The sequence below is a fragment of the Malaclemys terrapin genome, chromosome 2, assembly GCF_027887155.1.
Source record: "Malaclemys terrapin pileata isolate rMalTer1 chromosome 2, rMalTer1.hap1, whole genome shotgun sequence".
Classification (NCBI taxonomy): domain Eukaryota; kingdom Metazoa; phylum Chordata; order Testudines; family Emydidae; genus Malaclemys; species Malaclemys terrapin.
The window spans coordinates 256,156,976-256,172,035 of NC_071506.1; the positions used below are offsets into that span (position 1 = coordinate 256,156,976).

Genomic DNA, 15,060 nt, shown 5'->3' on the forward strand with positions numbered 1-15,060 from the left:
CAGAAATGGAGGGAAAGCACTGACCCTGATGAGCAAAGCCGAGGGTGGAACATGAACTGTAACCTTAGTGGAATGAGCAGTTGGGAAAGAATTGCTAAAGGCCAAGTCCTGATCCCCCTGAAGTCAATGGTAAAACTCCTGACTTCAATGGAAGCAGAATTTGGCCCAAAGTGAACCAAAATACAGCAGGGAAATGCATTAAGCAGTGCAGTGCTTCCCACTCACTCACCATTGCCAAGAAGTGACCTAGGCTCCAGTACACCGAAGAAGCAAGACTGCTGTTGCCGTGAAGAGCTGGCTGTTGCATGGTTTGCATTTGTTCCCTTTTCTGTGCTTATTACTTTGATATGTTCCCCCATCCAGCCAGTTTCTTCTGTATTTGTATGTCCAGTTTTGGATGTGTAACACCAACAGACCCCCTGTCACCGACTGGCAGGATCGAACCTGGGACCTCTATGCATGAGTCTCTACTGCATGAGCTAAAAGCCATTTGCCTCTTAGTGAAGGCTGTGGAGCAGACTCATTAATCTCTCTCTCTCTCTCTCTCTCTCTCTCTCAGTGGTCTCGGTGCCACTAGACGGGACAGAGCACCTCACCCAGGGCTACAGATGCAGCAGTTTTCTTTCCATACTAGCTGCTGACTCCAGCTTATGGATGCTGCTTTCTAGTTCCTCAGGACCAAACCCCTTGCATTCCTGTGCTGGGAATTTGTCACCCCAGATATTTTGAGACTGTTTTAAATGCCCTGCAGGACACCTGTCAGAATGTGAGCTGAGTTACCTAGGACTCCTGCTCGGGGCTTGCCTCCTTCCCTGGGTCCTAGTCCAGCCCTTTGCAGGAAGACAGAGCCATTCTGAAACCTTCTCCACTGTGCTCGCCCTGCCTTCCGCAGCTATTGCTAACATGGTCTTCCTTCCTGCTACGGGATCCCGTTGCTGCTCTCTCAGGATCCCTCCACAGCTTCTTCTCTCCTTCCCCCAACACCCTCACCTTTTGGGTCCTGCACAGTGCCAGCCCCATCCACATCTTTTCCTTCCTTTCCTCTTCCAATTTCGTCTCCTAAATGTCCCCCCTCTTAGATACTTCTCCCACTGCTATCTTTTACCTTTTTCAATCCTTTTTATGCTTGAATCTGCATACTCCTGAGTGCCAAACACCTACCCTCTTCTCCAGAGGTTGGAGTCAATTGAACCAAGACGGGGAGCTCCACTGCACCAATCAAGGTGGAGGGGGACCTGTGAAGAAGCACTATTCAGCCAGGCCTGGGAGAGCACTGTCTCCACTTTTAGTGTAAAAAGGAGAGCTGCCCTCACCATCTCCCATGCTCCTCCTTACTTTAGCCCCTGATCTTCTCACTGGAGTTACTATTTGTAGTATAGTAGCAGCTACAGGGCTCCAACTGAGAGAAGGGCCCATTTTTCTGGGTGCTGTACAAACACACAGTAAGAGACAATTCCTGCCTTGAGAAATCTAGAGTTTAAGCAGGGGTCGGCAACCTTTCAGAAGTGGTGTGCCGAGTCTTCATTTATTCACTCTAATTTAAGGTTTCGCGTGCCAGTAATACATTTTAACGTTTTTAGAAAGTCTCTTTCTATAAGTCTATAATATAGAACTAAACGATTGTTGTATGTAAAGTAAATAAGGTTTTTAAAATGTTTAAGAAGCTTCATTTAAAATTAATTCAAATGCAGAGTCTCCCCCAGACCGGTGGGCAGGACCCAGGCAGTGTGAGTACCACTGAAAATCAGCTCGTGTGCCGCCTTTGGTGCGTGTGCCATAGGTTGCCTACCCCTGATCTAAAGGGTGAAAGAGGAAACAGAAGTGAAATGACTTTCTCAAAGTCACACTGCAAAATAGTGTCAGAGCCAGGCATAGAACCTAGGTTTCCTGAGTCCCTGTCCACTGCCTTATCCACAAGTCATCGTCTCTCATTCAGATCTATCCCTCAAATGCACTTCCAGTACTGCCACCCCTGAGCATTTAAAAAATCACAAGTCTGGTCCCAAAACATCAGGCGTTATGGCTTAAAAATCATTTAGCCTTTTTAAAAATAATCCTTTTTAAAAATATTAAAAACATCCAGTTTCTGAGCGTTTAGGTTACATTGAGTTCACATTGTCAGGCTTTTCAGAAACTTTTTTTTTTTTTTAATTAAAGTTGAGATTCTCAGCTCCAGGAGCTGGGACTTTAAGAAAAACAGGAACTATGGCAAGATTTCCAATTAAATCACTTGATTTGACAGCGCTGCACTTCTTCCATAATTCGATTGATAGCAAGCCCCAGTCTAAGAATTCTGGAAAATTACATTACCAAAAAATATCCACACTGCTCTGAGATGTGAGCAGCATCCGATTATATGGTAGATTGTGTGTTTGTACTGTACTGTACTTACATTGTAAACCCCTTGAGGCAAGGACTGTCCTTTCCTTTTTCTGCACCCTGATGGTGCTCAATAAATAACAATCCCCTCCTCTACATTGGCAACTCACCCCATTCTCACTCCCTGGAATGCCATGGCAGCCTTTCCCTAATGAAATCAGCAGAGAGTTACCAGCGCTGGAGTGAAGAGGTGTTTTGTATATTGCATAGTAAACGCCACAATAGCGAGTGAGAGGTGTTGAGGCCAAGGAGGAAGGGGGAAGTAAACAACGCTGCTTCCCATGACTCTGTTCCCCTAGCGAACAGCTGCCATAGAATAGCAAACAGTTCCTGATTGAGATAAGATTACACACATGCAAATGACGCTAATCATCCCAGAAAAGTTTTTGCAAAAAGAGTCCGATTCTGATTATTTTTTATTTGAACTACCTCCCAGTTTTCTTAACACAGTGAAGAGATTTAAATGTTCAATCCACTGTCAGTCCTTTTGACTATGGCAAATTGTGTTATCACCTCTAGGGAGTATCTGTGATAAAAACCCCTATGGTTGTAGTGAGACTATGTAATTTTTCTATGATGAGTGTAGCTGGCTGAAACATGGTGCAGACATTGAGCAGCAAAAGGAGTACAGCTTTTTCTGTACAGACCCTGATCCTGTGGGTACTAAGCCCATACATAACTTTATACATGTGAGTAGCCTCATTGAAAGCAGTGACATCCCACTGGAGTCAGTGGGGAGAACTCGTGTGGAAAGTTATGCACGTGCTTAAGTGCTGGCAGGTTAGATAAGAAAGAAAGATTGTTAGATAATAGACAATGCCAGGAGAACGGTGGTCTTATGGCTGAAGCATAAGAATGGGGGGGCAGGAAATCGGTATTCTATACTGGCTCTTTTGCAGACTCTTTGGATGACCTTGGGCAAGTCACTTAGAGATTCTCTTCCTGTTTCCCCGGCTGTGTAATGGAGCTATAGTGCATCACATACTTGACAGGGATGATGTGAGGCTCCGTTCATGAACGTGGCCAAAGCCCTTTGGGTAGGCAGGTAAAGCCAAGTGAATAATGAAAGAAATGACTCTCAAATATGGAAAATTTCACTAAGCTGGAATCTATTCACCAATGATTTGCCCAGCTCTATCGCTTGAGCAAATGATGGAAAAAATATTCCTCCAATTCCTCTTTAAAAGAGATCATGAAATTCATCAACTAAATTACTCAAATCATATTGGGCCAACTCTGGTAGTAGTATCATTAAAACAGAGCTAGCTGGGACAGGATTCTATTACAACAGGCCTATCTGGGTGCATTTAAGAAGCCAAATAATTCTGTTTTAGTTAGGAGAAGTTGCCGGTGGGTGGATTTGGAAGCATAGGGCTGTCTCGCCAGCCATCACTTACATGCAATGATTATCATTTCCTGCCACCAGTATCCTGGCTCCCAGGTGCCCCAAAAGCACTTCTCCGGAGGAGGGGAACCCCTTTGATTTCTTGTCCTGGGTACCAGCCAAGCTTGTCAGACAGCATTAATTTTAAAAGTGCATCCTATTTTCCCTTTGATAGACTATAATCTTCCATCCTACAGATTTTCCATGCACAGAGAGAGCTGATGTTTTTCTTATTAACTGTACAGCACTTACAGACTCAGCAGCTCCTGTAGGAGAGCTGGAGGTGTTTTGTTTGTCCTCTCAAAGGAAACAATATACCCCATGCTGAAGGATGTTCCCAGCAAGTCTGCTGTTGTCAGAACTGGCGGCTGGTGCTCTTGAGTTAGGCTTTTCTGCTTCCCTGGTGTTGTTTTTCTGGGAGGATACTGCATTTGGAAGTCTGTCTGACTCGGCTTCATAGCTAGACGCCTGTGTAGGAGGCCTGCAAAGGCACACTGCTTCGAGTGATGGGGATATCTGCTTGAAGCTAACCAGCCACAGAGCTCCTCAGACGTTCCCTTTTATTTAGCTTTCAAATGCAGTGTGTATGCTTTACCTCCTGGAAGTGCTGTGCAGGACTCTGACTTCCCACAGCACAAGTAAGCACGTTTACAGGGGTGGTTTAGAGCAGGATTCACGGAGCTGTAGATCCAGGCCTTGGGCTAGAGGGGAACCCATACACCCATAAACTCACGAGGGCCCCAAACCAACAACTTGTTCTGCACAGCAAGATCCTCCGCTTATGCAAAACAAGTTGCAAGACCGGGGCCAAAGTTCAGATCTATAGGAAGGGGCTCCACAGGGGGTCTGTCACAGGGACGTGGGACATGAGGGATGATTATCAGGTGGGGGGGCAAGAGTATTTGATTTGTTGTGGGCTGCTCTTTGCTTTGGGGGGAACCCTTGGATTGGATTGGATCTGGGCCCCATTTCGTCTTAACCCAGCATCACATGTTTGTGAAGATTAACGTTTGAAGGGTGTGTGTGTGTGTGTGTGTAATATATCTGCAGCATATTAACAAGAATGTTCTTAATCCTGGGGGCTAAGCTACTTCACATGGCGAGAATGTTCGGAGAGGTGATAATGAAGAGAGATCAGATGGAATTACACAACAGCCATGCCACCTGGGTTGAAACTAGAGTGGTTTATTCCTTTAAAAAAAAAAAAAAGTTTTCTGTTGTGGAGGAATCTTTGATAATTTCCAGGAAGCTTGAGGTTCACTTCAAAGTCATTAAGCTGCTGGGGAGGAAAGGCAAGGCAAACTGTCTGCACTAGGCATGCTCCGCAATGACTGCTTCATGCAAGGCTGGGCTCTCTCACAATACTCCCAAACGCAGAGAACAGAGGGAAGCATGGGGGAGCCACTTGGTAAGTCAGCGACATTCTCTTCCTACATCTCCAAGTTAAAACCACTTAATTTATTCAGCCTGAATTAAGAGTTCAAGGGAATTGTGTGGGTGGCTTTGTTGTTTCTCTGTAAGGCATGCTGCAAAAACGAACCAATCCACTGCAAAGCTGTCATGCAGCTGCCAACGATTCTAACTGCATCTCTAAGTTTCTCTTCTCATGTCAAACCATAGGCTTTTTGCTCTGTTCCGGAGCTCTGAGTGTATGCTGCACATGCTGCTCTGACCGTTTTCAAACAGATTAATAGTTTTGCTGGAGCAGCAGTACATTATCTGGTCTCCGCTGGTGTTAGTTGCAGATGTAACTGTTTGAGTACCAGAGAGTACGTGTTTACAAGCAGCGTGGCTCTTTCCTTCAATTGTTTGAAGATTACGTGAGGTATGTGTTTCCCCATTTGGCTTGGACATAGGGGGACCTAAAGTCTGCTGCTAGCAGCCCCTTACCCTTTTGCACTGGGTAGGTGGAATCAAAGATCAGAGCAAAGCAAAAGGGTTGTCTTGCCACACAGCGGTGGAAAGAGATCATATTTTCAGGGCAGGTTTTAGGTCAGCTGTATGCTTCTAATGAGTCTTCTGCAGTAAATTGCAGCCTGTGGTCACTTCAGGTGACCTGCTGGTTAATTGATTCAGTGACCACTGCTGTAGCCGATTCAGTTTCTGTACTGATAGCCCTGCAAAGTTTACAAACTTTCCCCCCACATTTTTGACTTTTAAAATGTTCCATCAAAGAAATAATGATGTTAACCCAGGCTGCGGAAAGCACCACCCCTCCCAGAGAGGGTTTAGTGATTTAGGGATTAGGGTTTGGTAACCTGTGACTGTGAAATCTAAGTGCCTCTGTGCAGGTCTCCTTCATGGTGCCTTGCTGCTACATCCCACAAGTTTTCTTACGGTGTTTATTATTCCCAACTAAGCTCCTGTAAGGGAGATGCTGTAAAGATTGTTTATTGAGCACTATAGCCAGCCCAGAGTCTCTGATTTTCCAAGCATCTCTCTCAAGATGTTACCAGTTTAGCCATAAAATGAAACATGTAGGTACTTTATAGCAGAGAGATGACTGCTCTGCTGCAACATGAACTAGCTTACTAATAAAAGAACCTGCATTAGCTTCTTGCCAGGAATAACAGAAAGTTAATGCTTGGGATCCATCTGGATGTTTCAAAAACTAAATTATTCCACTCTACAATCATAACAACAAAGCATCAGTTACTCTCATTTGTACATACGAGACAAAATGTGTGGCTGGTTAATACCAGGCAGCTATTGGAAACTAACCTTTGTTCCTTCCCCCCCATGACGGGTGAATTAGCAGCGCTAAAAACACCAGCGCTTTTGTAACTAAATTAAAGACATTTAGTTAAATCCCCAAATCTTGCAAAGTATTTTTTGTGAAGAGCCATAATCTTGTTTGTGTCTAAGCACACCAAATAAGAAAACAGACTGTGAAGCAATCCTCTCTCTCTCTCTCTCTCTCTCTCTAGCTTTTGAATTTCTTTCCTGCTTTGCTATTTTCTTTCTTTTAAAGCTACAAACTTGCTTTCACCCTGAAAAGCTCGCGCGTGTCTGTGTGGTACTGCCTATGACAGTTTGAGGCTTCTGTCTCTGTTCATGTCCCTTTTCTACATGTTAATTCTTGTCTATCCCCACATTGTAACCCACTTTCTGAACAGGAGAGATGAATTTTTTAGTGAGGTGAAAGGCCCTGGTTCTGCAAATGTGACCCAACTCATGCTTAACTTTACTCCCATGAAGAGTCACAATCAAGTTAATGCCTGTCTTAAAAACTAAAATTGCCTTTAAAAACCTGATTGTTAGAATGTGATAATACAGTCATAGGCATTAATCCCTCAAATTGATCTATACAGCTACCCCTGTGTCCATATGAGCCCCATTGACTTTAGTGGTGGTCCACTTGCACAGATTAGTTTGCAGGGTCAGGGCTTTAAACCTGAAGCTGCAAAAGTTTATCATCAGTCTTAGTGCTTTCTATTATAAGCGGGCCCTTTTACACTTTACTCAGTTATCATTGCAAAGAGAAGAAAAAATCTGTTGTTTTTCCATTGGGTGTTAGGCTGAATATTACATTTTAAATTGTAGCCCTGATTTGGGCTACAAATTATAGCCCTGATTTGGGCATCAAATCCATGCCAATGGACTGTTGTGTCTCTACGGAATCTCATCTGGATTGGGGGTTTAAGGATTCAGAGAAATTGTTTTTCTGTTGTTAGGAGTCCCAGAAGCTAAGACACTTCAGCTCATGCTCTTAAGTAAAAATCTGAGTACAACTGCATGAGCAAGCATTTTGATCCATGTTGTCAGGATACCAAATCTTAGTGACAGTGCAATGCGTATCTTGCCTTCTAGCCTAAAGCATTCAGCCACGCTCCTGAGCAGTAGCTGAACCGTTTTCCTTTCATTGCTTTAAAGGATCTGCATTAAGTCAAAAAAGATGTTACCATTTGTTGTTGTTATAAATAGTTACATGGAAAATAATGACCCAATTAAATTCAATTGTTAAAGAGCAGAATAAGCAACTTCTGAATAAACTACTGCAGTACGAATTGGCGAGGAATCTCATGGCTTTTACTCACTTGGGACCTGGTTCTGCCACTCTTATTGTGTGTCCACTATTCTCCACAAAGCAGGAGAGTGGGTAGTGACAGGAACATTGGTTCTATGCTTTTTCCTCAGTGCACCAGCCCATGCAGTTGAATTGCCATGGAATAGGGGTTGTAATGTAGAAAGGACCAATAGCAAATTACTATCGCCTGGATCACAGGGTGGGATGGCGAATCTCTGAGGCATGATTCCTTCCCTGCACTGCTCCTTGGTGGCATGGCAGCACACCACTACATGCACAAGGCAGATTGTGAAATCAGTCTAGCCCATTGTTTTCAGGATGGGGCCTTAGTTTGTGTCCTCACTTCCTGTAGCATTATTCAAAATTGCTGGCTGTAAAACAGTCTCCTGTGCTCAGAAAATACTAATCGGACTGAATCTGTCGGTTTTAGTCTTTCGAGTGTTAACAGATTACAGTAGTATATTGTTAGATACATAACTTGACTGGCTTTCTCACGACCTAAAGAGCACACGGAAAATAAACAAGGATCTATTGTTCAGTGGGGAAAAACAAATGTTTTCTGCGTCGCTATCTAATTAAGAAAAGATCATTTTAAAATAATTCTCCTGACTGTCACAGCAATGACATGGCACATGCAAACTTGGGTTTTGCCAAAAGCAGATCTGGTTGGAGGGTGATGCATTTCTGAACTTCTCCATATTTTTCGAGCTGCTTACGAGCAGGCTGCAAGGTCCTGGCCAAATCTTCTATTTTAATGAATTTGGCCAGAGTCCAGCCTAATTAATCTTGAGGGAGTTTAGGGGTAGGAGAGCAGAGTATGAAACAATTGTTCTCTTGTAATTTTCTTTTCACAGTGTGTTGACCCAACCAAGAGCTATGTCTTCAAAATCCTCTGGGTCTCTTGCTGAACTCCTTACACCAATTTGTTTGGTTTTAACAGATGTTGTTTTCCCCTTCATGAGTGGAAAGGGTTATCTCACTTGCTAAAACCTTGCTATTGTGCTTTGTTTCAAGAGCCTGTGGACTTGAGGAATGCTGGGGGAAGCTTACTCACTAGGTCCAGCTACAAAGGAAAGGGTAGGTCAGTCTTTCAACAACTTTATACCACCTTTAAGATCCAAATGTAGATATCTACATAGATTGATGGGATCTTTTAACACCTACTGCAGGAATAAGCTAAATATGTCTCTGTGCAATATAGTGCTGATTATAGTAGACAGTGAAAAATTGCAACAGCATGTACGTTGCCCAAGTAGTTCATGATTAGAACATTATTGAAATTTGTCAGTGATTACTCAGACAATATTAGATGGGAAGTATGTTTATAGTATTAACTATACTGGCCCAAATTTTCAAAAGTGGCTACTAATTTTGCATGCAAAAGACACAGTCATATATCTTAAAGTTGGCATCTAAAATTTGTGGCAATTTTTGAAAATTCAGGACAGTCCCTCTTTCTCTGTGGTACAGATTGGCTATCACTTGCCTATTCAGTCTCTAAGGGCTTGTCTACACTAGAAAGATTTGCCACTTTAACTACACCAGTGCAGTTAAAATAACAAACCCTTCCCTAGCGTGGTTGCAGTTGTACTAGTATAGTTTTATTCTTGTGTGGGAAGATGAATAATCTATATTGGTGTAAGGTACCTTTATACTGGTATAAGTGTCCACACTAGGTTTAAAAAATCACCCTAAGCAATATATTATCTTGGTATAACTTTTCTTGTGTATTCTAGCCCTTAAGTTCTGCTTTCCTTATTGTCAAATACCAAATATTAAACTACTTAATGTGGAATGAATAATATTAACAACGTGGAAACTGAGGCAAAGAGGTTTCGACTGACCCACGGCCACACAGTGCGTCAGTGACATCCCCTGAATTAGAATTTAGGATTCTTGAATCTCAGTCTTATCCTTACTCCACTGGACCGCAATACCGCTAAAATATTCCTCTGGTGTTTAAGTTCATGCAGCGTATTGACAACAACAACAACAAAAGCCCTGCTGTGAATATATGGTAGGACACAGACAAGAGAGGAAGATGGGGTTGGGCATCTATGGTACAAGTATAGATCTGGGGGGCAGTCCAGAAGAGGGACATTGATTCCACATAGAAGTATGCTAACGGGAGGCAAGAGAGGCTGGTAACATGTGAAAGTAAGTGAGCAAAGCAGACACAGATGTGCTCAGATTGTATTTACTCCAGCAGACATGATCTTTATGGAGGAGTCTGAAAGTAGGGGAGGCCAGGCCAAACCCTGCAGAGTCCCCATCACAAGCCACCAACTACATTTGTGAGGAGGGGAAAGTGTGTGTTTACATGTTTGTTTGTTTTCTTGAATCCTGGCCTGAATGGCTGGCAGATCCTGCTGTGATTAAGAGAATGCTCATGTGTGTAATCCTTTTGATCATGGAGCCCAAGCTTTATAATCAATGTCACTGTCATCTCAAAGTCCAGCTCTGTGATGGATCCCTTATTAAAACATTTCTTACTCCATATGACTAAATACAATTATGGTGATCTCCTCTGTGTTTTGCCCAAACTGAGAGCTGTTTCTGCTGATTAGAAGAAAAATCCACTTAGTTTAGTGTGGGAACAGTTTATTGGGGCTTTGCATGTAGGTATTTAAAGTGGAACTGTTAGCTCTTAAGGACTTTAATTTTAAGAGTCAAGAAATGTAAGTTCCCTTTATTTTGTTCCAACAAAGCTTTGACAGATTTTACCCATGGAAAGCGGCATGAACAGCATGAGAACACGTGTCTCAGTTTGAAAACATGTTTTCTTTTGTAGGTGTTTTTTTGGAGGGGGTGAGGTGGAGAGGGCACGGAGGGAAGGGAGTTGGCTGTTTACTTTTTGTTTAATAAAATACTTTACTATTTATTACAACAGTAGAACTGTCAAAGGAAATACTTCTACCACACACTGCCAACTCCTCTAGGAACCTGTTACATCTTCAGTATGGAATGTCAGTGAACAGTGTTTAAAAATCGCTCCTTCTTTATTAAAAAGAAACCAGAAAAAAGAAAAACCTCTTGGCCTGTTTTCAGACTAGTAATGTGGTGCTTTGTCATCCATGGCAGCAAGCTCTCGACATTCTGAAAACCGGCTCTTTGGAGCTGATCATAATGGTGAATATTCAAAGATTCCCCCCCCCCCCCCCCGCCTTTGTGTTTACCTTATCTGGATTTGTGCATGCTACAATAAAAGAGCACTTATCCAGTGCTCTGGACACACTGGGCAAGCTTTTTAAATACACAAAATAACTAAACAGACCCAGATCTATTCCCTCAGGCCACCCAATAACATATATACCAGAGAAATGGCTCAACTCTCAATGCACATTCAATTCCCATCAGAGTCCCACATCACCACAAACAGCCCTATCCAGCACCTGTCTCCTCATGAACACTGGAGGAAAGCTTTGCTGCATGCCCTGAAGGCTAGCAAACTCAGGCTGTTACAGACCTGGGCAGAAGCCATTCCCAAAGGTCCGGGGCTCCAGTGGAGAATGCCCTGCCAGCCATTCCCTCGTTCTTGTAACAATGTTGCTTCCGCTCAGGTGCCTCCACTGACCACCACTGTGCTAATATGTTATGGGGCAAGGGTCAGTCTCTGAAATACGCTATTTAGTCTATTTGGTAACACTTTTTCATTTTATTTTTTTGCTCCCACTTCCAAACTTTCTCTGGAGCCATATTGTGCCACAATTTTTTTATTATTATTAGGCACAACACCTGATTAATTTCATTGGGGAAATCTGCTCAGAAATTGATGGTAGAATATGGACCATGATTTTCAGTGAATGTGAACATATACACTTTTTGCTTTCTCCTTGGGGAAAAATGTACGCACTCTCCTGTCTGCAGTGAAGGTTAAATGCAAAATTCACAGATTTGTATCTTCTTGTGAGCGGAATTAGAGAGATGTGCATGCCTGGGAGCACATAGGGTCCCAACATAAAGTTACATTTCTCAGCCTACAATGACCTTGACATACACTTTTTTTACTTGCAATCATCAGAGATGCTTTTTCAATTAGGTCTGTTGCCTTTGAACCCCGAAGTATGGTATTAGGAGAGTTTCCATTACAACCAACAGCCTTGTGGTGATGGGTCTCTGTGATCTGACACCAACTACTGAATCAGAATATTTCTTTTTTTTTTTTTTTTTTTAACTGACCCAAAATATTTCATTTTGAATCAGTTCAACAAAACATTAAATTGCATTTGGTCACTTCCTTTTCCTGAAGAGTTTACAGTCTAATTGGATTTTACTATTTAAAAGAAGATTAAATGGTCAAGGTAAAAACCAGATCCTATTTAAAATGTTTGTTTTTAATACACTGTCTGCTACAGAAAAGAAAAGGAGTGGGAAACAGAAGAGGTTAAAACACCAAAGCTAGCACTGCCCATTATTAAAGTTGCCCAACACTTCCATATAAGATCCCGTTTTCAGTCGCTTATAACTTTTGCCAAACTTTAACCATTTGAGCTGAAATTTCCCATGCGGAGTATGAGCCGCAGGATGAATTTCTTTTGAAAATTTCAGCTAAAAGAGCTTATCTGTTTCTGAGAACAAGGTTGGGAGAAATACATTGTTTTGCTCTTACTGAAAAAAAAAAAAATCTTACAGCCATTTCATTCATTGAGAAGCTCTAGTGCCCCCGTGTTTTGGATCAGCAACTTGAAATTTGTCAGGGGTGTGGCCTCTATGTCAGGAATATATGCTTTTTGCCGTGCCTGTGAAAATCCACCCTGTTAGCATATTATATGTGGAATCAATGTCCCTCTTCTGGACTGCCCCCCGGATCTATACTTGTACCATATATGCCCAATCCCATCTTCTTCTCTTGTCTGCACCCTTCCATATATTCACAGCAGGGTGGTGGTGATGGTGGTGGTTGTTGTTAATACGCTGTAAGAACTTAAACACCAGAGGACTATTTTAGCGGTAGCGTGGTCCAGTGGAGTAAGCATAAGACTGAGATTCAGGCATCCTAAATTCTAATTCGGGATGTGTCACTGACACACTGTGTGGGTCAGTCAAAACCTCTTTGCCTCAGTTCCCACATTGTTAATATTATTCATTCCACATTGAGTAGTTCTGTGGCCTGCAATGTGCAGGAGGTCAGACTAGATGATCATGATGGTTTCTTCTGACCTTAAAGTCTGAGTTTATGAGGAAGCTGTCTGAGTGAAATGTAGAGGCAACAAAAGCTGAACTGGGGTAAAGGATGAAGAGGAGTAGATTGGGAGAAGGAGTCTGCCGAGACTAGGACTGGAGCAGGAGAGGAACACTGTGTTGGAGCATGATGGGGGAGACTGGTACTGGATGGGCAAGGAGACTGAGAGCTGAGGAGAGACAGGGATGCTGAGACTGGGAGTTGGGGTGGGGGAGGAGGCTGGGACTAGGAGCTGGAGGATGAGGAAGGGGAGACTGGGGCTGGTTGGCAACTGGGAGCCAGGGGGAGAATGGGACTGTGAACCAGTGAGGGAAATGGGGGGTGAACTGAAAGCCAGTTCCTTGGTTGTTTAGAGGGGGCCTCGGCCACTGAGATTGGATAAGAAGCTGCGCAAAGGAAGGGAGACTGGGCTTGGCTGGACAAGGAAACTGGGACACAGAGAGAGGGAGTGGGGATCCTGGCTAGAGGAGGGGGTGAGACGAGACTGAGGTTGGATGAAGAGCCCCGGGGCTGATTAGCCACTGGGCCGACGGGACCCATGCCCAGAGACCTCAGCCAGTTGCGGTGCCCCAGAAAAACGAGCACCCCGTGCCCCGACCCCACTCTCTAGCAGGAGCACCGGGCGGGTGGAGCGGGGCAAGCCACCGTGCCCCACTCCCGCAGGAGCACTGGGCAGGGTGGGGCAAGCTCCCATGCCCTGGCAGGAGCGCAGGGGTAGGGGGGACTGCAGGTGGAAGGGGTGGGGAAGGGCCCCCACTTGCTGTGGCCCACGGCCCCACAAAACCCTAATCCGCCTCTGGAAGAGCCCAGAGAGGCAGACTGGAACTGAGAGGCAGTGAGGGGGAGCAGCAAGGCAGATCAGACCAGGGGCCAGAAGAGGAGAATTGGAACTAGCTGGGCAAGGAGACTCTCACAGGAAAATGATAAGACGGAAAAAAAATCACTTGTGGGTGAACACTTTTTACGAAGCAATCACTTTAGAGCACTCCTCATCCTCAAAGGAAACTTGCACAACACTTTCAAAAGACGAGCCTGGGAGCTTAGATTCATTACTCTGCTAGACACTAAAACTCATGGACAGAACAGAGACATTGGATTTATGGCTTATTACAACAATCTGTAGCTCGCTAACCCGCTCTTTTTGTCCTATGACTGCAGAAGTGTTAGCGGATCACTCTACCTCGAATGGTCCCTTACAATATGTGCTAACTACTTATGCTAAACACTTGTATTTAGCTGTGATGCTGGGAGTTTCTTTCCCAGATCTGAAGAAGAGCTCTGTGTAGCTCAAAATCTTCTCTCTCTCACCAACAAAATTTGGTCCGATAAGCTATTACCTCACCCACCTTGTATCTCTAAGGAAATAGACAAGTCACTTAAACCAAACTTTTCCCAGGTGGTCATTATAGCGTGTTCCTCATTTTCTGGGTGTCTGACTTGAGACCCTGAGGTCTGATTTGCAGAAGCGCTGAGCACTCGGAGCTGCAACTGAAGTCATTGGGAGCTGGGAGTGAACATATAACATAGCAGGGGTTGTTACTCGTTCAGGGTCTGATTTACAGAGATGCTGGGCACGGCACCTCCCACTGGCTTCAGTTAGAGTGGTCAGTGCTCAGCATTTCTACAGCTCAGGCTCTAATGGAATATGTCGAGAACAAGAGAACGTATATCAGACTCGGATGATGAGATAGAACATACACTGTGCAGCACTCTCCAGTTCTGCCACCTCGCTGCGGCGCTGCCATTCCATTCACAATACGAATACTGCTTGTATACACTCAATAGGTCTAGCATGTGCATCTTTCAATGATACTGTCCTATGGTATCAATATCATTTAGCTTCTCTCGTCCTTTGGGCAAGAAGAACCATTCTTTCTTTTTAAAGCTAAGGAAACGTTAAGGGCCCAAGACAAATGCACAAACAAAGCATTTTGGTGTTTGATAATACACAACCAGGAACTCTTTTAATGTCCCCCCCCCCCCCCCCAGGGGTTCCATTGTATCCACGTACTGGAGATTTTAATCCTTAACTATGCTTGTGTATGTGTGTTCTAATGCATACTTGTTTCTTTGACTCTGAGCATTGTA

The 15,060-nt window shown here is 43.8% G+C and overlaps 1 protein-coding gene across 8 annotated transcripts in view; it reads left to right on the plus strand.

Annotated features, from left to right (window-relative positions):
* Nucleotides 1–15,060, plus strand: part of JCAD (junctional cadherin 5 associated) — an 86,218-nt gene that overhangs the window by 38,679 nt on the left and 32,479 nt on the right. The window contains exons 1-2 of one of the 8 annotated variants that reach the window (XM_054020826.1): nt 5,103–5,171; nt 8,805–8,867. The exons of 5 other annotated variants lie outside the window; for them this stretch is intronic. The gene's annotated coding sequence lies outside the window, so the exon portion shown is untranslated. Of the gene's footprint in view, nt 1–5,073; nt 5,172–8,804; nt 8,868–15,060 lie in introns of those variants that run through there. 2 more of the 8 variants (XM_054020825.1, XM_054020827.1) reach the window with 2 other exon arrangements.